Raw genomic sequence first — 24,710 nt, 5'->3', positions numbered from 1 at the left:
TTAAGTGTCTGCCTTCAGCTCAGGTCATGATCCCAGGGTCCTGAGATCGAGTCTTGCTCAACGGGGAGCCTGCTTCCCCCTCTGCCTCTGTGCCCTCTCTTATTCTCTCTCATAAATAAATCAATAAAGTTGCTCTTCACTATAATTTTTTTTATGCTAGATCCAACTATAAGGTAATGAGATAAACGAAAAATAAATGTGAGCTTTCCAGTCATGTCGTATGGTAAACTTTCAGAGGGAGAGGAGCTGCATGCATTTGAGTTGGTTGCCCTGAGTGTGACAGATTTTGGCCCTTCTAGGTACTCAAAGAACATTTGTTGACTGACTGACTGAATGGAATGTATGGACATGAGATTAGCCACTTAGAGGTGTCTCTTTGAGAGCTCTACAATGGTGCTATTATTCTTGCCCCTATTATAAGGACTTCAAAACACTGCCTTTAGGTTTAATTTACTCGTCATTCCACATCTTTTACAACAACAAAAAAACAGTTTAAAGTTGACAGTTTGACTTTAAGGCTTAGAGAGCACTCTCACATATATTATCTATTGTTCATAAATAGCCTGCAAAGGAATAGCTACCATTTCCATGTCACAGATGAGGAAACCAAGGCTGAGAGAGTCTATGGACCTACGTTAGGCATAGGGCTTATAAGTATCTGAGTGGGAAATAAATCTGGATCTTCTTACCTTTTAAAAAAGATTTATTTATTTATCTGAGAGAGAAAGAGACAGAGAGCATGTGTGCAGATGTGAGTGCGGGGAGGGGCAGAGGGAGAGAGAATCCTCAAGCAGACTCCCTGCTGAGTGTGGAACCTGACCCAGGGCTCAATCCCCCTAAGATCATAACTTGAGCCAAAATCAAGAGTCAGAGGCTTAACTGACTGCCACCCAGGCATCTCTAAATCCACATCTTCTGACACAGAATCCCATGTCCTTTTCATTGCAGCACCCCGACTCCACATGGCAAGGACTCATGTCCCAGGCGTGTACTCCAACTTTATCCTCCAGAGCTCAGAAAGACTTCTGCCTGTTACCAAAGGCCAAATCAATTCACCCTCAGAAAATGAAGATTTGCTACTGTTAAAGTTACACCGAATTTACTGGAGTCCTAAGATCATACTCTGGATGAGTTAGTTCTGTAAAAAGAGTCTTTTGAATAATGACAGCTCTATGGTTAGAAAAATGTAATTTCCCAACCACATGTATGATTTTTTATAGGTATGAATATGTGAAGTTGTGTGTGTGTGTGTGTGTGTGTGTGTGTGTGTGTGTACCTGTTTGGGAACTCTCAGAACCAGAGAATGGGGACTTTAATAATGTACCCTATTTCAGATCTATATTTTCTATTAACCCATGCAATTCTCTCACATGGCAGCAGATGAGTTAGCGGAGACTCAAGGAGACAGTGGGAGCACCCAGATCTCCTTTCTGACTCCCAGTCCACAGCTGACTCCTCTGTGATATAACATCCAGCCTTTATTGCTCCGGGGAGGATAGTGGGGTGGGGGAAAGAGAAGGAAGGAGGAAGTTCTAAGCGCATCTCCCTGCTTGCCCTGGGTGTACGCAGTGCTCCCCAGTTTGGCCAGGATGCCTGAGTTCTGTTTGCCTTCTGCTAATTGGGCGAGGGCTGGCGCAGAGCCTGTGGTATGTGCAAGAGAGGAGTGAGCAGGAACAAGTCACCCTGATTCTGTTTATATTGGATAAAAGCTTCGATGCTTGAGAGTAATCTGTATCTCAGCTCTATTTACTTTGCAAATAGAATAAAAGCCTTACTGCTTGTGCATAAGAGAGACGGGTACTAGGGTGAAAGGAAGGGGATAGGGAAGTAGGGGTGGAGAATGATTTTGGTGTGATGTAGGCAGAGAGGTCTTAGAGCGGGAGCCTTGCTTCCGTCACTGTGCGTGACCTTGTGCAAACCACTTTCCGTCTCTAGGCTACAGTTTTACTGTCTGCAAAATTTTGGACTAAAACCAGGGCTCCCATATTGGCAGCCAGCTGGCACAGCTCAGCCTAAGGGCATTTTTTTTTTTTTTAAGCAAAGTGTTTTACAAAAACAATTTAGGCTGCTCTCACACTCCACAATTCATTGGCCTCCCCACACCTTGCCGGATTTATGCATAGATGTTACTTACCCATTAATATAGACATTTGAGATAGACACAGTTTGACTACTTACTTTAAAAGGACCTAACATTATTTGATTCTATTGATAGACTAAACCTGTTGATAATAGAATCCTGATGACCTTGAACGTAGGAAGTAGCATAGTGCCCCGGCTAAGGGTTAGGGCTCTAGAGCCAGTTGGCCCGAGTTGGCATCCTTGCCCGCCACCCGCTAGCACATTACCATTCTGATCTGCTGCCTCAATCTCCTCATCTGCATAATGGACACACTCCTGCGAGGATTCAATGAATCGATTTCTCTAAAGAGCTCAGAACACTGCCAGGCACATTTTATGACGGTCAATAGTAGTTGGCTGTCACTGTGATTATTATTAGGTCTTTTTATGAAATATTTACACAATCTTGTCTTGAGTCACAAGTAATCTTAAAATGTTTGGCTAAAATTTCCGGGACAAAAGTGAACTGAACGTCTGATATTATGACATGTGCATATTACAAAACACAGGGGGCCAGAGGTGGAGGACTGTTTCAGAAAGACTCTCTAAACTAGTTCATGTAAAGAAATATAAAACCATTTGGCTCCCATAATTCTTTTTATCCACAAACTTTCATTTGCCAGTGTCTCATTCAATCCCTGAGACGCCGGGGAAGACTGAGCATGAACAGAGCTTTCCTAGGCCCGCTGGCTGCCTTCTTGAGTGCTCGGTCTTGATCTCCATGGAGGGCTGGAGCCCCCATCTCTCCTGGGCCACCAGTGTTGGCTTCATCTCTGTGGCTGGCCTGGCCTGGCATGGGGGGGCTCCGAGAACACTGGTGTCACTTCCATGGGAGCAGCAGGTGGGGGGAAGAATAAGAGAAAACTCATCAAAAATAGCAAGTAGCTCCGCATCCATTTTTCATGTGGCATGAAATAAAAGTAGATAAGATTAGGAAATGAAGGTGAAAATGATGTGCATGAGCTCTCTGCGTGTCACTGCATCCCTCTCAGGGCTTCAATAATAAGCATGTTTATTTGAGTAGTCAATTCTAAACTTCAGACTCCTACCAGACATATTTATAACCCCGTTAATGTGGCCAGACACAGTAATGTGTGCAGAATCCGATGACTGAGCGATGGTTCTGGGAATACTTGCTTCGGGCCTTGACTCCCTAAGGGCCCACGCCAAGGGAGCAGGAGGCTTTTTTTGGAAGCAGGACAGGAACAGGGGGGCTGGGTCCGCGAGGGTAGCGTTAGTAGAAATTCTCCCTCTGACACCTGTGGTCCTTAAGCTGAGGGAGCGGACAGGATGTGTCTTGGGCACAATGACAGGCAAGCAATTAGCCTCACAGAGAAGAACCACAGTCCTCAAGAGAAGGGAAGGAGGACAGGGAAGGAAGAAAGGGAGGTGAGAACTCCCAAGGAGTGGACTGCTGCTCCCAGCACAAATGACCCGGGCAGGCCCCGCCGTCACCTCTGCATTGTGTCCCTTGCTCAGGAAAGGCCACAGGCCGCCTGACGTCCCCTCTGATCCTGGAGTCAGGAGCTCCATGAAGTGCGGGACAATGTCCTCCTCCACAGGGGCTGTGGCTCCTGGAGTTTCCCAGGCTGCACAACCGGCCCTGCTTCTCCCGGGCGGACTCTACTGTGCGTCCTGTGTGTTGGAGTCTTGGGGTGACCAGCGGTCTGTGTGGGTCAGGGTAGGTGCAGCTCCTGCCCCTGCCTTGTGGCTCCATCTAGCGGGACTTCTTGTCAACCCCCTCTCATATGTGTGTGTGTGTGTGTGTGTGTGTGTTACTGGCACTTGGGGCAGAGCTGCTCTTCACGATGTGCCAGTGTCCCTCGTGGCACAGCAGAGTGAGCATTCCCACTCCCCAGGGCCATGAATTAGGATGGGAAGGGTGCGGGGCACGCCAGAGCAGTGCTTCCGCCAGTCCTTCCTCTCTCCTCCCTGGGGGAGGGCAGCGATCTCTTGCTTTAGTTGAATTTGGGTGAAGGAACCAGACTCAGCCCTTCTGTGTCTCACTTTCCAGCCAGCTCACCCTCGGGGCCCGTGTGTCCTGTCCTGCTGTCCCCTGAGCGGGCCCTTCCTGGGGGCCGATGACTTGTACACTATAAGCAAACCATGTCGGGGACGAGCTTGGATCTCGTTTTCCATGCAGCTTATCAAAGAAGGAGGCAAGAGTTTGATCTCTAGCCGTTTTGGGAGCCTTCTTTCTTCTATGCTGGAGACGGGGGAGCAAGGGCATCCCCTCTTGAGCACCCAGAGTACCTCAACAAATGTGCCTTGGGCTTCCCCACTTTCTACCAGAGTGTCTTTGTCCTCCTCTGTTCGTGGGAGACTGGCCACTCTCCCCTCAGTTGCCAGGGAGAGGAAGGAATCTTTAAAAGTGATGTCAAGACTTGGGCTCCTGGGTGGCGCAGTTGGTCACGTGTTCAAATCTTGATTTGGGCTCAGGTCATGAACCTGGGGTTACAGGATGGAGCCCCTTCTGGGGCTCTGCACTGAGCAGGGACCCCACTTGACATTCTCTCTCTCCTTCTCCTTCTGTGCCATTGCCCCCACTCATGTGCTCCCTCTTTCTCTCTCTAAAATAAATAAATAAATAAATGAGATGTCAGGACAGTTGAGTGTCAGGTACCAATGAGAGGCTTAGCCTCTGTCCTGCACAGACTTGAGAATTCTGGTTCCAACCTCTGTTCCCCCCACACAGAGCCTCCCTAGCCCACCTTCCCCACCCCCCCACTGCCTCCAGGGGTAAGGAAGAGCAACCTGGGTTTAGTGGGGTCAAAAACTCTTTTCCTCATTCTGTAGTTCTGTAGGTGACCTCAGGAGCAGACTCTTCATCTGGTAGGGGACACAGATATGATAGAGTCAAAGGAAGGCCTGCCTCTTCCTGGGTCCTCCGGGAGTGCCCTGCCCAGGACAGAGCACAGCTCCCACCACCCTGCACCCAAGGTGTGTCTCTAACGGGGAGCAGGCAGGACTGAGTGGCGGTTGGAGAGGGATGGGAAGTTGCCCAGCCTAGGGCTCCAGAATGATTTTGTCCAGTCCAGGGCAGGAAAGCCCTGCCACTAGCAGTGTTTCCTAGAAGCAGAGCTGCAGATGGAGGATCCTGGTTCAAATGATTTTTTTCCCTCCAGATTTATTGAGATGGAATTGGCATATAACATTGGGTAAGTGTAAGGGGTACAAAGTGTTGGTTTTACACACTTATATATTGCAATGTCATTACCACCGTCGTGCTAGCTAACACCTCCATCACATCACAGAATTACCATTTCTTTTCTGTGGTGAGAACATTAAAGATCTACTCTCTTAGCAACACTCAAGTATACAGTGCAGTATTTTTGCCTATAATCACAGTGCTGTGCATTGGACCCCCAGAATCCATTCATCTTCTAAGTGGATATTTGTATCCTTTGACCAATATCTCCCCTTTTTTCTCACCCCCTGCCCGCCCATGGTAACTACCGTTGTACTCTCTGGTCCTATGAGTTCAACTTTTTGAGATTTCACATGAAAGTAAGAACTTGCAGTATTTGTGTTTCTCTGGCTTATTTCACTTTAGTGTAACACCTTCAAAGTCTATCCATGTTGTGGCAAACAGCAGAACTCCCTCTCACTCTTGGCTGAAGAGTATTCCATTGTGTGTGTGTGTGTGTGTGTGTGTGTGTGTGTATACACACCATGTTTTGGGAGGCATGTTCATGGGGGAAGGGGAGTGGGGATGGAGCAGGAGGAAAAGGCTAAGCAAGATTATGTTCTCTTCCAGATACTCACTTCAGCTCTGATCCCTCAGGGAATCTTTGAAGTACAAATCACCTACAAAACGTGATGCACCTGAGGCAAGGCTTGGGGTTTTGTAGCTCTGGAGATGGTCGAAGAGCATAGTCTCAGAGTTAGCGAAGCTCCGGCTTAACCAAAGGCAGATCTGCAGAGAAGTGGGTACATACCCAGCCAAGGCACAGCAGTAGGAATGGCTGCATGCACAGGTGAAGGGTGGATGCAAATAGCATCCATTCTACTGGGGGGTGTGGGGGGAATTGGGGGGGGGGTGGTAGCAATTTGAACAGCAATGGCCAGAGAGTGTCTTTTCACATCGAGCAGTCCCAGGAAGAGGGCTAAAGGGTCTTTTGGGTGGAACTGTAAACTGCATACAGTTATGGCTCTTATCAAGAGCAGCCAAGCATTCATGCTTGGGCCACCGTGGGCACACACAGCCCGTCAATATTTTCAAATTGTATCTCTAAAAATCTCTTACAGTTGTCATTCAAACATGGCATTTGGTGCTCAACTGAAATTGCAGCATTTATAAGTCAATTCGATTGTCTTGCTTATAACTTAAAGCCTACAGGCTTTACCCATGGCAGGGAGGGTCCAGTGACTTCTGGGAAGAATCTTAAAAGGCAGTCTTCTGCTGGGAGGGTGCAAACCTTACATGGTAGGTCCTCCCTGGGACCCTCACTAATATGAGCAGACTTCTCTTTTGTGTTTGCCTGACCAGGGGAAATGCCAGGCCTAAGTGATGTGAGGAAGCCAAGACACTATGGCTGCTGTGCTGGATGCTTGCTGTTTCATAGATGTCTCCTATGTATGCAGTCTAATCAGATTCAGGGAGTGACCCAGAGCCTCTGTGGCCAATGGCATCTCCTATAAGGATCCCATTACAATTATATCTTTCTCCAGTGGTCTTTTATTTGTTTTCTAGAGATAAGTTAATGGTAATGATATTTTCAGGACCAGACTGAACAAAAATGGAGGTGCAGTATTCATTTTTTCAATGTGCTGACTATCTCATTTGGCTGCCTTCTCTCTTGCAGTGTCCTAGGGCACCCAGAGCTCTTTGGGTTTCCATTCCACTTCATCCCCAGTAGCTGTGTTGCCCCCTCATCCATTAGCTGCCTTATGTAAGGTTTTCCCTTATCCTATCGGAGCTGGTCTGTCCTGTGTCCTAGTCCCTTAGGGTCTACTTTCTGCTAATATGATGATACGTCACAATGTGTTTGCATTCGAACAAGACCAGCTCCCAAATAAAATGCTCCCTCAGCCTCCGCTCAGGACTCTTGCCTTGGTTAACATTCTGCGAAACGTGGCTGTGGAAGAGAGATATGCAAATGTAGTTGTTTGCAAATGTAAATCGAATAAACATACATATAAACATAAATATACATTGGGCAAACCATTGCTCTAGAAAAGAAAGGGGGGAAAAGAAATGTTTTCTTGTGAGGGGTGGGAGAGGAACTAGAACCCAGTGTCCAGAGGAAGATGTCTGAGGAGAGAACCTACATAAGAACAGGGATAAGAAACAGAAACTGAGAAATGGGATGTGAGGAGGCTTATTAGATAAACCAGGAAGGTCAGGGGTTATGGGCATGACATATATAAAGGGAAAAGCATGACTTGGGAACCAAAGAAAAATAGGTATGACATTTTCAGTCTAAGACGTAGGAGCTGTGTGACCTTGGGCAAATTGCTTAATTTCTCTGAGACTCTGTGTTATCTTGAAGATAGAGATCTTGTATATTAGGAGGATACTAATAACCACCCAATGGGCTATTAGGCGATTGGATGAGATGACGCGTGAAACTGAAGAATGGCTGACACACAGAGGGGACTAAATAAATGTTGTTTTATTTCCTTTCCCTCCTCCCTGACCTTCCCCATTAAATTCAAAAGTCACAGTGACCTTCATTTCTTTTTGTTGTTAGTGGTGGGTGTTCTTTTTTTTTTTTTTTTTTTTTAAGAGTTACAGAAATCTAGGTAGTAAAATGCTAAATGTGAAAACCAGAGAGAGACTGGTGGTTTTTTTTTTTTTTTTAGGTTTTTGTTTTTGTTGTTGTTGTCGTTTTAAAGAGTTATAGAAATTAAGTTAAGAAAATGCTAGATTTGAGAACCAGAGAGCCTGGTCAATCTTTTTCCAGAACAGAACATTGAGGAAAAAATAACTTCCACTTGAATTTGGAGTGGTTTTTGGAAATTGCCATCAAGATGTTACCCCTTAAAGGAGTTTAGGTAGATTGGGCAGGAAGCAGAGTGGAGCTTAGGTCAGAAAGGAGCTAACTGACCAAGCTGGTCTCTGAAGCTAGGAAGAGTGAACTCCAGACATGAGGTGCATAAGGGTTGGAATCAGATTGTTTGTGTCCAGTCTCCTCTTGGCAACAAACTGCTGTATGGCCTCAAACGAATGGCCTAATCTAGGTCTCCGTTTGCTCATCTGTAAAATGAAGACAATTAAAGTCTCTATCTTGTAAGACTATTATGAAGGACACACGAGATAGTATGCCCAGTAATCATCGTACATTGGTGGGCACATTCCAAATGCTAAAACTATTAGCTATTTTTATTATTTACATTATTCTTGGGCATTGATGAATCCTATGTAACTCTTTCTTGGCTGCATCATCAGGCCATAGAGCAATTCACCGATTTCAATTTGCAGGTTGAGTGCGGAACTTGTTGAAGAATCACCAAAGAGAGGAAGTTCTTGACATGAGGATCTGGAGTGGGAAAGGAAAGAAATCAGAATACACGGGTGGTAGAAAGGAGGATGAGTAATAAATTCCAGTTTGGACAGCCAATGCTTCTTTATCTATTTGTGCATTGACTAAACAAATGTGGCTGTGTACACATCATGTGTGAGGTGCTGGGAATGCAGCAAATAACCAAGAGAGTTATGATCCCGAGAGTGAAAGAAAGAGTAAAATTATGATCAGGACCGTAAGGGGCAGGAAGATGATGTTAGAATAAAATACGAGGAAAAATCCTTCTGCAGAAGTGACATGAGAGCAGAGACCTGAAGGATGAATAGGAGTTAGTTGAGTAAAATTTGGGGAAAGAGGGACATCATATACCAAGGCCCTGAGGCTGGAAACACCTTGGTGTGTTGGAGGGCTGAATTAAGACCAACTTGCCTGGAGCAGAATGAAGGAGGGAGGACCATGTATGAAAATACCGCTGATGAGGCAGTCATGGGCTGGATCATATCAAGTCCTGGAGCCAAAGTTAAACAAGCCAATGAGAAGTGAAGAGGTAAAGAAGATGCCTTCTGTTTAGTTTTATTTACATGGCTAGATTTACTTCCATCAATCTTTTGAGTGTTGCCCTCAAAGGTTCAGCCAGCTAGGTCCTTGAAGGGAGGTGAGGATGGACGTCTTCACCGCTGGTTCTCTAGCACACACTGAGCCCTGGGCTCCACAGGTGATGTGGTCAACACATCAGCTGGTGGGAGATTCTCATCCTCAGGATTGGATATGAATGGTCCCCTAAGATGAGTCACAGTGTCCAGACATGGAACAGGGAGCAGAAGGAATTAGATCTGAGGATGTTTTCTTATCTCTATTCAAAAAGATCTAAAACAATCCCGGAGAATATTTTAAATCCACACAGAAAATACATCAACAGAGTAGCCAGCAATTGTTAAAAAGCTTCCTCTGTATCCATAATTTGATTTGGAATGACCACCTCACGGTAAGTGGCATGCAATTATTCAGTAACAGATTTACGGAGCCATTAGCCATCAACTGTTTAACCACTTCTTTTGACAGATAGCAACAACAGTCCTAATTTACTGAATACCTACTATATCCCAGGCATGGTAATAACTGTTTTACATATATCCTTTTATTTAATCTTTATAGCTATCTTGCAAATTAATTATTATTAACTTATGGATGAAAAAACTAAGGACTAGAGTAAGTGAATAACTTAAGAAGAAATAGCTCATAAAGAGTAGAGCTGGGCTTGAACCCAGGTTGACCTGGTTCTCTGGGTATTTCTGCCATATTGCCTCCCAGAGGAAGACCAGCAGCCCAGGAGCTTGAGGCACTTACAGGAAATAGAGGTTTGAACCTAGGCCATATTAAAAAAAATCAAAGAAATAGGTAAAATTAATTTTAATTGTATATTTTATTTGACCTAATATTTCTAAAATATCGTTTCAATGCTGAGTCAATACAAAAGTTGTCAACAAGATATTTTACATTCACTTTTTAAATTTATTTTTCGAGCCCAGTGTATACTCGGTGCACTTAGGATGTAACACAACGGCCTACTCACGTTACAGTTGCTTGGCACTTAGTAAGCCCTTTGGAAATTTTCTGTAGTTCCTACCCTTCAATCACAAAATACTGAGGATATCTACTTGGAAGTCTTTTAATGATCCACATTAAATCCAGGAAGCTTAATGTATACAATTTAAAAGTGTATTTCCGTTTTGCTTTGTTATGCATTAATACAGTCAGAAGGAGGCATATTTTCTTACCTATGTTCCATAGATCATAATTCAGAAGTGATTTTTCCTTTTCTGACTCAGGGGCACAGGAGACCCTAAAGCCACCTAGATGGCAGGGTGAATAGAGCCTGGAGAAAGAGAGAAACATGTTGCCTATTCACTGACATTAAGAGTTGATGGTACATTTACCAATGAGAACAGAAGCAGATGATAACCACTCAGTCCTCTGGGCACCAAAAGAAGAATTAATTGGTTGTATGGATCTTATTAGCAGAACAATTGGAAAGGAGCAGCTAATTTCTTTAGGAGGGAGAGCTGGTTCCAAGTAGAAAACAGAATGAATAGGGAAATGTCATTTTTATTAGATGATTTGCTTTTTTTTTTCTTTAGAAATTATAGCAGAAAACCAGGGAGTTGGCTGAGATTGGACACTGAGCTTGAAAGTGATACTTTGGTCTCTTAACCCAAACTTGCTTACTGGTTCTCCTTCATTCCCTTGTTCCTCCACTTCATTTGTGAGCTGATTTCATGATGGAGCAGAAATGCCAATCAATCGTTTGGCCATCAGTAGGAGAGCATCCCCAATCTACATTAGCCTGCTGGGCGGACTTCCAGAGCATCATCTACTACACATGAATTATTACCGAAACATTACTGCTGTCAGCACATTCTGCTCTATACAACTTCCTATTATTATTTTTTTGGCGGACAACACTGAAATTTTAAACAGTTCAATCTTGCTTAAGTAATGTGAATTTGGTGGCTCTGGAAACAACTTTTTGCCTCCTTAGTGACGATCTGCCCACGGCAGCGGTTGGGCCGAGACACAGGTAGAGAGTGGGTCTGGCGCAGATGGAGACCTGCAGACAGCTTTGATTTGTTTTCCTCTTTCTGAGTTCATCCACTTCCCAGCATCTTCTCTTTCCCTTTATTGTCAATGGCAAAAATGGGGCTTTTGAGCTCCTGATGTTTGGGTAACAGAGTAGAAGCAGATGGTGATAAATCAGCTTGACACCAGCAGGGTCATGGAGCGTTGCTTAGGTCTTCTCTCACCGAAGGACTTATGTGCTGAGCTACGCGGAGTATCACTGGGCTGTCTCTGTGATTCATTTGGACTCTATGCTATGATGGGGATAGTAGATCGAGCTTGGAAACTCCTGAATAGAATTAGACAGTTTTTATCTCTTTTAAAAGTCTGTCATTAAATGGGTCATTTATCATTCTGGAATGCGGTGTGTGTGTGTGTGTGTGTGTGTGTGTGTGTGTGTGTGTAGAGTTTGGGGAGCATAGGGTTGGAGCCGAAATTCAGACACTGATACCTGGCAGGAGAAGGCTGTCAGGTCAGGTGGGTCAGCCAAAGTCAGGTTATACCTGGCAAAACACAGCAGCAAGTGAGCAGACGGCCAGATCCAATCATATGAAAAAAGATGCAAAAGGTACAGGAAAGAGAAAAATTTTAAATCTCGGGCAAAATGTTAAAAACCCATGGATATGCTAAAGCTCAGAGATGGAAACTTAGGAAGGAAAAGCAGGGTTGTGTGTGTGTGATGTCAGTAATAAGGACTCTGGTTGCTGAGGCAATCTTTGGCCTTGATACCTGCCCTCATCCCCTCTGTGTGGGCGGGAACAAGGCAGGCTGGTCTAGGCCTGGCAGGAGGAGGTGGTAAGAATCCGTGCCTGGGGCCCCCTGGGGAGGCAGGCCGAAAGAGAGCTGATTCTTGCTACTGGTGTTTGCATCCTCCTGCTCCCACCCAGAAGGTTGAGGGCTTTCACCCAAGACAACTAACTCCAGGAACTGTGGCCTTTCCTCTCGATTTCTCTTTGGAACCCCTCATACTTAGTAAGTTTAATCATGATGATGCTTAGACAAATATTTGGATGATAGACTCCTTCTCTGTAGGGTCCCGTGATTTTGCAGGACACATTTTACCTACAAGTCAGCCCCTGTTTCCATTGCTCTCTCCCTCAGGGAAAAAGGTTCATCTAGTGAAGACTCTCACTCTCCAGCTCCCGAGCCAGTTTCAGGAAGATGGGCAGGACCTGTGGAAATAGTCATTGCTTTACAGTGAGTTGATGGTAGAGAGAATCCATCTAATGAGACCTTGGATCAAGAGGTTCAGCTATGCAAAAAAAAAAAAAAAAAAAAAAAGAGGTTCAGCTATGCAGAGTCCTAGTCTCCCATGGGCTCTCTCTCCTAAATGGATCTTGGATCCTAGGACCTTAGGAGTACCTGGGGATTGAAGTCGGCCTTCAAATTCTGGAGCTTCTCAGGCTCTTCCCAAGTAGATTTGTCCCACAGGGGAGGCCTCTAGAGTCCCTGAGGCTTGCCTGAATCCTGAATCCAGCCCCATTCCCATGGGTCACCTCCAGGGCTGTTATCAGGGAAAAAAGTCTTTTTGAACTTGAAGGGAACTTTTCCTCTGGCAGTTTTCATTGGGAATGTGGGGGAAGGGGCATGGAAGTGGAGTCTATTCTCTAGATCAGCACCTACTCTAACCCTCAAGTCCAAGGCAGACCATTGCAGCTTATCATCACCTTTGATAATCGTTCTGATTTAGACGATGAGTATTTATGTTTTCAATGCAAAAGCATAATAACATTCTTTGCCAGCTCATCTGGTTATTGCCTTGGTAATCCTAGAGTCTTTGTGTAGTGCCCTGGAAAATGAGGCTGGAGGCAAAATTTATGGCAAATGCTTTATTGTGTGTAAGTGGAAGAGGCAATCTGAGTGAAGCAAGATGGAGGTAAAAAGGAACCAAGGCAGGGCAGGAAAAAAATCAAATGCAAGGCAGTGCATGGTGAAGCAGGCCATAGTTTCACCAGAAAACACAGCTGCATGTCCCAACCAAGATCCTGGAATTAAGAGTATATTTGCTTAAGATAACTTTCACTTTTGGAACACCTGAGTGGCTCAGTGGTTGAACATCTGCCTTCGACTCAGGGCGTGATCCCAGGGTCCTGGGATCGAGTCCTGCATCGGGCTCCCTGCTCATTGGGGAGCCTGCTTTTCCCTCTGCCTGTGTCTCTGCTTCTCTCTGTGTGTCTCATGAATAAAATCTTGAAAAAAAAGATAATTTTAAGATAATTTTCCACTTTTGAATGCTCACCAAAAACAAAACAAAACAAAACAAAACAGTCCTTTATGTGTATTACCTCATTTGCTCTCCATGGAAATGGGATTCACAGCCCTGTTTCATAGCAGAGGAAACAGATGTAGAGATGCTTGAAGGTAGTTGACATTTTTGAACCCAAGGATTTTGACTTTAGGGCTTATATACTCAACTACTCCATCATACTGACTTTCAGTGCAATGAAGTGTTTTTGTGCATTAAATATTCGTTGGGTATTTATCAAAAACAGCAGCAGCTATGGCAAAGGGATTCCTAACAACCTACCGGAGGTTTATTTAGAGATTTTTCAAAATTAACATGCTTAGGAATTAAATTCTACCAGGAAGGTAGGCCTACCTAGGTTTTGGCTTAGGCATGTGTAGGTTAGAAATGTCCCATGAGTGCATGAGGATGGAGAACCATGTTTAGATCTCTCCACCTAGATCTAAGGAAGTAAAGGTAAAATAGATATCCCAATCTACTTTGTAATGGGCTAGAGAAGGTTACTCCTAGCCTTTTGGGGTAAATTTTACACCCTTTTTCTTAATCTTCTGTTTGGCAGCAGCCTTTTGGTACTGCTGATACTGTGTGTGTGTGTGCGTGTGTGTGTGTGTGTGTGTGCATTTCTTTCTGGCCTCCCTCTGTTTTGCTTACTACAGTTCTCTTTGGATAAATAGATATTCCCTGGAATGTCTCAGGGAACATAAATTGAGTATGTTGGATTTGACATAATATCACAAATATTTCTGTTCATATTGGAGTTCATTATTCTCCTTAAAAATCTACATGGTTCTTAACACACAAGCCCCTCAAACTTTACTTGAGAAGTTATTTGACAATGTTTCTAATATTTAATAAATGTTATCTAGACCCAGTGCTGTTCTCTAGTAACATATTACAAAGAATGTCTTAAATGGCATTAGTAATACATTCTTGACAGATGACTCTGTAACAAGCTGTTCCTAAAGCAGATTCATTATAACATAGAAATAATGTTCAAACAGCAGATTTTATTCTCATCAAATGCACATACCAGAAGGAAAAACAGTTAATGATTGTGGACGCTGATGTGTGTGTGTGTGTGTGTGTGTGTGTTTGTGTGGATGCTTGTGTCCAGAAGACATATAAACATTTCATAGCTATTGAAAGCCTCCAAAAGAGGTGGGGAGAGGAATCAGATCCTTGTAGGTAAATCCAGCCACCTATCTGGTCATCCTTGGCAGCTAACCTCTTAAATCACTAAAACTTCGAACTAGAATAGATCCCATCATTGTACGGATGAGAAAACTAAGACTTACCTTTATCCTCCATCTTCTAACAGCTAGCCGGGCCTTGATGGTAAATCCTTAAGGTGTTCAGGAGAATTCTTTGAGGCTAAGGCTCCGCTTCTCGGTCTGGCTCAGTAATCTGTTTTAAAAATGCAGACAATTCCTTGGACCCTGAATTTAATGTGCAGGAATACACTTTTGGGCCGTCTTGACACTATCATATGAAGAAATGGATTAATAGGAAAATACTGTCCTCAGTTTTACAAAGGGGAAAATGTGAATTATAAAAACTATAGACAAGTGATCTATTGCTCACTGTTGGAAGAATGTTAGAGCATATTATTAAGTGGATGGTCTGTGATCACAGAAGAAATAAAGAGGTGGTCACCAGAAACATCCACGATTTCCTAAAAGTAAGTCATGCCAATAACCTTAGTTCCTTGTTTGACATCTTTATTAGACTCTCAGACAGGGATGGTAATGGTAGGATAGGTAGTGTAGACACACAGAATAAGAATAGACTAAGAAAAAAAAAAGAATAGACTAAGGCTGGAGACAGAGTTCCCTGTGACCTAGAAAATCCAGGCTGTGCGTGGATTTGCAGCTGATAGAGCAACACCATTCAAGAGAGAGTTGATCTCTAGAACGATAGCCATAGGGAGGGAGGTCTCCAGGCAGCAACTTAAAGGGCTTCGTCTACCCCTGTCATGTTCTAAGTATTTATCAATGACTTGAATGAAATATTGAGCATGTGCTTATCGAATTTGTGATGACATGAAGCAGAGGTCAACTGATATGACAAATGATACAAACAAATTTCAAAAGATCTTGGTATCTGGAAAGATGGGTTGAAACGAACAAGATAAATTTGACAAAGATAAAAGTGGATTCTGGGTTTTAGGTCTGAAAGAAAGCTTAATTTCACAAACAGAGAATGAGGACGGATGGGTTTGAGTGTAGTGCACCAAAGAAATATCTGGGAGGGGTTTGGCTGATGATAGACTTTACCAGGCTTTGTATATATGATGGATGTTTATATAAATATGCAATATATAAAATATATATAGTCACACATATATAAGCTTTAAGTACCACGTCATTTATTTATATATGAATAATGAGAGGGTTCTACCTACAGAGCAAATTATCCTCATCTCTCCTAGCCAGAGGTCCCTTAGAGCACTGTGGTCAGTTCTGGGCTCTCTGTTTGGGAAGAACACTAACAAAGAGAAGAATGGAAACCAAAACACTCTGAACAGTGTCTGGACGTCTTGTCTACAGAAGATTGATTGAGAAAGTTGGTGATGCATTTAGGAAGGGAACACTTGGGGAAATAATAACAACCGGGTTTAGACATGTGAGTCTCATGGAAAAGATGGATTGGATTATTCTGCAGTGTTCCAGAAGGCAGCGCTGGGGCCTATGACTGGTGATGAGGAATTGGAGAGTGCCTCAATGTAAAAAAGATTGTAAAAAAGTGGTATCTATATGCAGGGGAGGCCGACTCCCGAGTTAGCCAAATCTCATTGACAGGCTTAAAAGCAGAAGCTAGGTGACCCCCTAAGGATCAGGATGCTTGAGAAGATTCTAGCACAGAATGGGTGGGTGGGCAAGGGAATCTTCATGATGATTTCCAACTCCAGGATTACAATCTGGTCTCCAGGCCATGTACCCTTTACTAATTCCTAAGTGAGGCAGGGCACTAATTATGGGGGTCCCTGGTCACATTGCCTCCCCTTCTCCTTCCTGTCACTCTGTGGGAGCAGACTGAGAAAAGGAGAACAGGCTTAGGGAAGATTGGGTTTGTCAGAAACATCTCTTTCTTCTAGGATCTTGGCTCCGAGACCTATAGAAGGCAGCAGTGGCTCCAAGCAGCCCAGATGCCAGAGAAGATTCCTATACTTCAAATGAAAAGGAGGATGGCCAGTCCTTTGAAGTACATGTATCAAAGCTTTAATAAGAACTAATAAAACTGTTATGTGGGGTTCATATCTCCTGAGAACATCAAGTCAAAGACTACCCGAGGAAAGAAACTGTTATATAACTATTCTTACAATTTTCATTTTTTTCCAAAATTAATCTTTAATTAAAAGATCACAGTAACTATTTGGTTATTAATTGTAGAAAGTTCATTAAATTTTAATTGATCTGTTCAAAAACAGATCTGTTTTTTGTTTGTTTTTATAGCAATGAAGGCATTGCAGAGTGGCTAAAACTCGCACACAGGATAAGGCCACCTGAATGAAACACCTGGACATGGACAGGTGGATGCGTGCCCTGGGCTCCTGGGAGTCCTTGCTGTCCCAAAGCTTCTGACAGTGGCAATAGTGAATTCTTTCATCTGAGAAGGGTTAACATTTCCAGAATGACTGTACACAGATAGGGACAGGCCAGTTCTAGGAGGCCCCAGATGTCCTGACCACTTGTCTTTGGAGCAAAAGAGTGAAGGGTAAAGGGTATGACAGGTAGTCTGTACACCCAGCACCAGCGACAGGGAAATAATCTGGTACCAGGCACTCAGTCAGCCAAGAGAGATTTTGTGCAAGGAGAGGAAGCCTAGGAAAACCAATGGGGTTTTGTGCCAAGTACCAGGCTAGGAAGTGGATATGATTATCCTCAATTCCCAGCTGAGGAATTTAAACACAAATATTACATCCAATGGTTGCTCAAGGTCACACACATTTTAAACAGCAGTGCTGGGATTTGAACTCCAGCCAGGTTCTCCTGCCCGATGGGTTCTTATGACACTACGTAGCCTCCAGGGGTATATATTCTCAGTCCACGAAGGGGCAGCCAATGGGACCGTTTCCAGGTTGGGGCATATTCACTCACCTGTGAAGATGTCTCAAACACCAAGCAGCCATCTGCCATCACTGGTTCCCCGAGGAGAGAAGGCGTGGTGTGTGCAGCCAGGCAAAGAGGGGTTAAAGCCAGAGAGGAGGAGGGGAGTAAGCTCTCACAGGGACAGTGGGGTGCACTCACAGCCGAGCGGAGCCACGGAGAGGCCTCAGGCAGGGCGCAGAGCGACGGAGCACATGGCAAGGGTGGACCAGGATCTCAAAGCCGTCTGGAGAGATGGAGACGGAGAGCACGGCTGCCTGGTCTGAACCACTCGACCAAACCTTCAGACACACAGACACCCCCTTTGCCCTGATGAGCCAGATTTCCTTGCCAGCAACTTTCCCGGGTCAAGGAAGTGGGAGGAAGAAAAGGGGAAGCTATGAGCATCGAGCTGTGTGAGATGGTTGTTAGAAAGCAAGCCAGGGCACGATGGATCCTGCTCTTTCCTAAAAAGCAAGAAGCCGCTCTTGGTTCTATCTTTGTTTTTGTTTTTTTAATATTTTTTAAAGATTTATTTATTTATTTATTTATTTATTTATTTATTTATTTATTTATTTATGAGAGACACACAGAGAGAGAGAGGCAGAGACGCAGGCAGAGGGAGAAGCAGGCTCCATGCAGGGAGCCCGATGTAGGACTCGATCCCGGGTCTCCAGGATCACACCCTGGGCTGAAGGCAGTGCTAAACCACTGAACCACCGGGGCTGCCCTTGGTTCTATCTTTGATTCATGGAGAAAAATCTGAGCTTATGTCACTTGGCTGTTTTCTGTGCCTAAGGATGAAAACCTGCTACATCCTTGGGAGAAAGCAGGAGTGCAGGCTCTGTTCTTGCACAGCAGTCGGGGGCCCCTCCCTAAGCAGCGCAGCAGGAGAAAATCCCAGGGAAGGTGATTCCCCATTAATCCATCGCCTCGCCCTTGGCCAGGATTGGAGCTACGACCCCAGGCAGAGGCACATCTGGGGCTGGGCGGGGGGCCTGGGATCCTGCATTTTCACCACTCTCTCAGGTGCTGCTGCTGTTTCTGAACCACATTTCGAATAGCAGGTGGTCAGTCTGCAGAAAAGGAGCTCGCATCTGAAGGTCTCACGTATCCACTATCCACAGTCAGGAGAGTACGTCTGTCTATCGGACGGAAAGTTGCAATGGGCAGCTTGCACTTTTGCTTCTGCTCACAGCGAAGGTGCAAAACAGCTGGCGAACACTCTCTTTATGTCAATGCTTTGAATCTTTCAAATTTCCTAAGTGCTAAGGGTCATCTGGGAAAGAGTGAACCATACAATTCTTCAGAGTCTGGAAAACTGGTTGATTCCTGAGCGTTCCTTGCAAGCTTGGCCCCATGCCGCTCTAAATGACTGATTGCAAGGACCAAGGCAAAACCCCCTGGTTTTCAGGACCAACACGGGTGGAAATAATGATGAAAGGTAAGAGTCTGGAAAAAGTTTCCAAGTTGGGTCAGTTTTTTGGCAACATCTGCTCCTTCTGTGTGTTCCATAGCCTCTCCCATGCTGCTGCCGGGGGAGCAAGGCACATCTGTTTCCTGGGCTATTCTTTGTGCTCAGCTGTCTGTTGTCAGACATCGACTCTTCTTGAGTAGATGCCATGGTCCAAGTGCATAGTGTGTGCTACTGTGTGAAGAGTCCCAGAGGGCTCCAGTGCTGTCAGGTGGGCTGTGACTTAAGGACCCATCTGCCTGGGGGAACTACTTCTGAGCTCATTTGGAGCAGAGGCTGAACCAGACTGTACTGTGAGTACAGTCCCTCCTTTGCAAGCTTCTTGGAAAGATGGCAGCCTTCCCTCTCTTGGTTCTGCTTGTCACCCCCACAATCCCAGGTCATGGAAATTTTCCTTTGTAGCTCCCTAAAACTATGTATTTTCCCTCACAGATCTCAGTGGGACCCCTTTCAGCATCTGGCTTATGTTATCTGTAAGTGTGACAGATTTCGCCAAGAAGAAATTCCTGTCTGCTCTCCTGGCACAGAAAGGTGTCTTGGATGATGATCCTTCAATATGGGCGGGCCATGAGAAAGCTGACAGCCTGCAGTGCTAAGAATGCTTCAGGTAGTTACCACCCAGTGGACCTCTTCCTCTCTCGGGGCTCCTCCAGCTTTCTTTGACATTTATTATGAGATAGGGAGCCACTCTGCCCTCATCCTTAACATCCTTGAATATCTAAACTCCAATCTTCGGAAAGAGCTGGAAGGAGGAACTTGTGACTCAGTATAGAAAGTGCTAGAGGCTAGGGTTCTAGACCAGACTCGGCCAAGTTGTGAGGCCTTCAGTGAGCAGATTGCTTGACTCTTTATGACTCTGTAGCATTTCTTTAAATTTGAGCCTATTGGACTTGCTCGTTCATTTATTCATTCACTTAATATATACTAATTTAACATGTATTTTACTTCCGGGTGCTATAAAAGGCTCTATAGCAAATACAAAGGGAAGAAAAAAAAAACCCCACAATGTTTTGAAGCATCCACTAATATATGCCTTTCCACTCAAAATATGCCAAATACCAGCAGCATCGACTTCATTTAGAAGCCTGCTAGAAATGTAAACTCTTGAGTCCTCCCCCTCTGATTCTGATATGAATAAGAAACTGCATTTTAACAAGATCCCCTAGGTGATTTGTGCACTGGTTAAAGTTAGAGAAGTACTGACTACACAGATAATGCCGCATTCTCTGCATTAGCACACATCATTTCATGATACACAATCCTCTCTTTAAGGAGCTCATAATCAAGGATGAGAGAAAGAGATCCTGACAAATCCCTACTCTACAATGTGGTGAATGTCTTTATAGAGATGGGAATAGAATACTACGGAAATTCAAAGGAATGAACGATTGATTATGCCATTCATTCATTTATTCTAACAATACTTAAACACTTGCTACACGCCTTATACTCTTCTGCCAGCTGGGAAGTGCAAATAATACCAGAAGCAAGAATAGCTTCTTCCTTTTAAGAAAAGAGCAGGATCTGTTGTGTCTCACCTTTGTTTCTCACAACCACCTCATTCGGCTTTCTATCTTCAAGGAGCTTACCTTCTGGTGGTGAGAAACATGTAATGAGCAACTTAAAAATATATTATATAAGTATATATATGTATATTATATTTGTATATATGCATATATATGTATGTGTATATATATGTGCGCATGTGTGTATGTGAGTCCGGATTGTGATGAGTGTTGTGAAGGGACATTAAAAAGAAGCATAAAAAGGATGATATGATAGTGACTGGTGATGGGAGAGTGGGAGCTACTTGTGGGTTGGTCTAAACAGGCCTCTCTGAGGAGCTGAAGTTCAAATGATGAGGAACCAATTATGGGAAGATCTGATCTGTGGGGGTTGAGATAAGAAGGCTATATAGGGAGGGAGGACAGCAAATGGGAGGCTCCATGGAATGGACAGATATGACTTCCTTTTGGTGCAGCAGGAGCTCAGGAGAGCTTGACAAGAGGCGAAGGCATAGCACTACTGGGAGCCAGCTCATGTAGGGCCATATGGGCCATGGTAAGTGTTAGACTGAATTTTACTCTGAGTGCAATTACAGTAGTATGCATGGATCTATACTCCAAACACTTCCTTTGGGTTGTTGTATGGAGACTAGACTGTAGAAGGTAAGAGTATAAACAGGGAGAGCAGGTAGGAAGTTCTTGAAGTATTGCGAGTGGTGATAATGGTGACTTGGACTAAGATGATGGAATAAGGTGGGTGGTTTTGGGAGTAGCACGGAAAGTATCTGGAAAAGATCTTTTAGAGGAGGTTATGGGGTGATGAGATGGACTTTAAAGAATAAATTGAGATTTACTAGACATTTAAAATTCTAGATTTAGAAGACCAAAAGTATGGAGGATTGCATTTAGGAAGCATACGGTTCACTTGTAGTATTCTTCTGACCCAGCCAAAGGAAAAAATAATACCCAGAAGCACATATTTCTCATGGATGTGCAAATCTTCCCTTTCACAATGGTAGCCCTCAAACATGTAGTAATTTTCCTGGTTTCTGAGCAGGTGTCCCCAGATCCGTCTACCCAATTCCATAATATGAAGGTCTAGCTAATCACTTGGGAGAGAAAAAAAAACTCCTCTCTCTTCTAGTAGACCAGGCATTGGTCCTGGATATGCTCATGTACACATTCTTTGGAAGACGCAATTTTGGTCTCCTGAGCAATATGCTTTTAGCCCCAAACTCCAGAGCTGTCCCAGAAACCACTCCATCCAAGCAGGAAAATAAATGTGAATATCACTAACTCAGCAGCCTGGCAGCTGCAGACGATCCCATTATGTCAATCACCATCAGCAGTTCACTGTAACTGGCGGGCTGTCATCCTCTTGGAGATTAATTGCTGGGAAACTGTTGTATGTATTAATAGATCATTTATTCAGATTGATCTCTCACCCATTGATCTTTAGTCTCTGCACATGACCAGGTTTCTTGTGATCTGACTTCTGGGGCCAAACTTTACTCTTAAAGACTCTCCTGGGATTTGTTAGAAAGCACAGGAGCCCCATGCAGGCTCCAGGACCACTAACGACAGCTGCAGTCAGTCTTCTTCCATCTCTAGAGAGCCAAGGTATGCTGCTGCTTCCTACACTCCATAATTTTATTTTTAATACCTTAAGTTCCAAATCTGCACTCAAAGCACTACTGTTAGGCTGTGATCTGAATCCTCCCCTGAATAGCTCTAGTACTGTATCCCTTAGAAATTTGAGCTACTTTCTCATTTTTTGACTAACCTGTCATCATTGGACCAGATACAGTACCTGAACTCACCCTAATCCTTCAACTGGCCAACTCTTACCCATCTGTTATGGGCTGCATGGTGTCCCCTTGACCAAATTCATATGTTGAAGCCCTAACCCCCAGAACCTCAGAATGTAGCTGTATTTGGAGTTAGGGTCTTTACAAGATAATTCTGGTAAAATGAGGTCATACAGATGGGCCCTAATCCAATATGACTGATGTCCTTATAAGAAGAGTAGATCAAGTCATAAACATACGTACACATGCAAGAAAGACCATATGAGGATACAGCAAGGAGACAGCCATCTGCAAGCCCAGGAGAGAGGCCTCAGAATTAAACCAACCCTACTGATACCTTGATCTGGGACTTCCAGTTTCAGACGGTGAAGAATAAATCTCTGGTTAAACTACCCAGTGAGTAGTACTTTATCATGGTAGCCGTAGCTGATGAATATGGCATCTTTCAAGTCTCACCATGAATAGCACTTTTTCTGACAGGATTTCCCTAGCTCCTGGATTAGCTATAGGTCATCCCACTCTCTGCTCCCATTTCTCCATCTTTTCACTGCCATAACATTCATTATCCTACATTATAGTGTTTATTTAATTTTCATTTCTAAAAATCTGTCAGCTCCAAAGGCCAGGGACAAGTTAATCTTGTTCAATGTTGTATTAAATATGAGAATCCTAATTATTATAACAAATAAACCTCCAAGTCTCAGTGACTTAGCACAAAAATCTATTTTTTATTAATATCACAGTCTAACATGGGTCCAGGGCTCAAGGGCCTGTTTCCATCTGGGGCTACATCTTCCTCCTGGGTCCCTGAAGAGCTTCCAATTTAGCTGGTGGCTGTGGAGTGAGAAAGTCATCATTTGTGGGACATTTCTAAGAGTCAGACCTGAAAGTGGAGCCTCTCACTTCTGCTCACATTCTATTGGCCAGAACTCAAGTTACAAGACCTCACTAGTTGCAAGGGAGGCTGGGAAATGTAGTCCCCCCGAATGCCTAGGAAACAAAGGAGAAAATGGACATTGGTGAACACTAGCAATTTATGCCTTAAGTGCTGTATCTCCAGCACATGCCATAGTGCCTGAATCATAGGTACTTAATAAATATTCTTATCAATCAAAATCATTAACCTCCACGGGTCACACACTTAGCCTTAGGTACAACTGGGATGGGATGGTTTAGAATTGTAGGTGCTACTCTATATGGGGTAATTTTTAAACAAAATTACCTCATTTGTGCACACTTGAAAGATGAAATCTCCCAGCCTCAAAAAAAAAAAATCCCCGTAAAAATAGCAATCTGAAAGAAGGCAGTTATTTCATTTCTAACATTTTAACAAAAACAGGCTGCTCAGTATGTGTTTTTGCTATCTTGCTACAGTTATTTGACTCTAAGTTATTAGACTCTAACCTCCTGGAGAGCAACACATTAACCATCTGGGTAGCCAGCTTCAAGCCCAGTGTCTGATACATCTTCAACTTCCTTTCAGCCTACATTTGTTGAGCATTTACTATATGCTGTGCTAAATGCTTTATATCCCTTAACTCATTAAGTTGCTCCATGAAGTAGCAACGATGATTGTCTATTTTTTATATATTGAAATCCAGTGCTCAGAGAGAGTTTATGAGAACTTGCTGAGGATCACAGAACTAGCATGTAGTCAAAGTAGGATGCAGAGTTGAGGACCTGAGATTTCAAAGCTCATGTTCTTAACCACTATTCCAAGCTGCCTTTCCTGTGTATGCTCACTGCCTTGAATGGAAGTTTGCCATGGCCATCCGAGCTAAGTTCTATGATCTTGTGAGGAAACAAGGGCTGTACATCATGCTCATGTTCCTATTTTTAAGAGTGTGTAACTTTTCACTTCCTTGGGAGCAGGAAATGGGTTGCCTTTGTAGTCCACAGAACACTTGGCACAGAAACTTCTGCACAGAAGATTCTCAACGTCTGTCTCTATTCTATACAAGGTTAATAGACCAGGACCCAAGGGAGGAAAGAACTGGTCAACCTGCCTTCCCTGGTAGGTAGATCCTTCCCCAAGCACCACTCACATACTGTCCTTATCTCCTGCTCAGCTGCTGTACACAGAGCTCTTCTTTGAAGACATTTTTTCTTTATCTATATACAACAGGGACAAGTGGTGGTTCCTAGTATCCTCTGGGAGTGAAGGACTTCCATCCTTCTCTGCTATTGATGATGATGGTAGAGAGAGAAAGCCAGAGGTTTCTGGTGGCATTTCCAACTTAAGGATAAGACAGAAAGTGAGTAAACTTTGTGGCAAGTTGAATCCTTTCAGGAAATAATAGCTTTCTCTCCAGTCATCCTCTTTCATTCTTCTAAGCCCCATTGCATGAGAGTCCCATGTCCCATTCTTCCAGGCTGTGGATTTCAGAGG

General features: G+C 44.0%; 1 long non-coding RNA gene across 1 annotated transcript in view; it reads left to right on the top strand.

The window, feature by feature from the left end:
- LOC144316401 (uncharacterized) overlaps positions 1-24,710 on the top strand; it is a 55,779-nt gene that overhangs the window by 23,927 nt on the left and 7,142 nt on the right. Inside the window, exon 4 of the long non-coding RNA XR_013382346.1 lies at positions 19,441-19,615. This is a non-coding gene — a long non-coding RNA (uncharacterized LOC144316401). The remainder of the gene's footprint in view (positions 1-19,440; positions 19,616-24,710) is intronic.

This window comes from Canis aureus, chromosome 6, assembly GCF_053574225.1.
Source record: "Canis aureus isolate CA01 chromosome 6, VMU_Caureus_v.1.0, whole genome shotgun sequence".
NCBI lineage: Eukaryota > Metazoa > Chordata > Mammalia > Carnivora > Canidae > Canis > Canis aureus.
The sequence above is the reverse complement of the archived record's forward strand: the minus strand, read 5'-3'. Positions and strand labels throughout refer to the sequence as shown.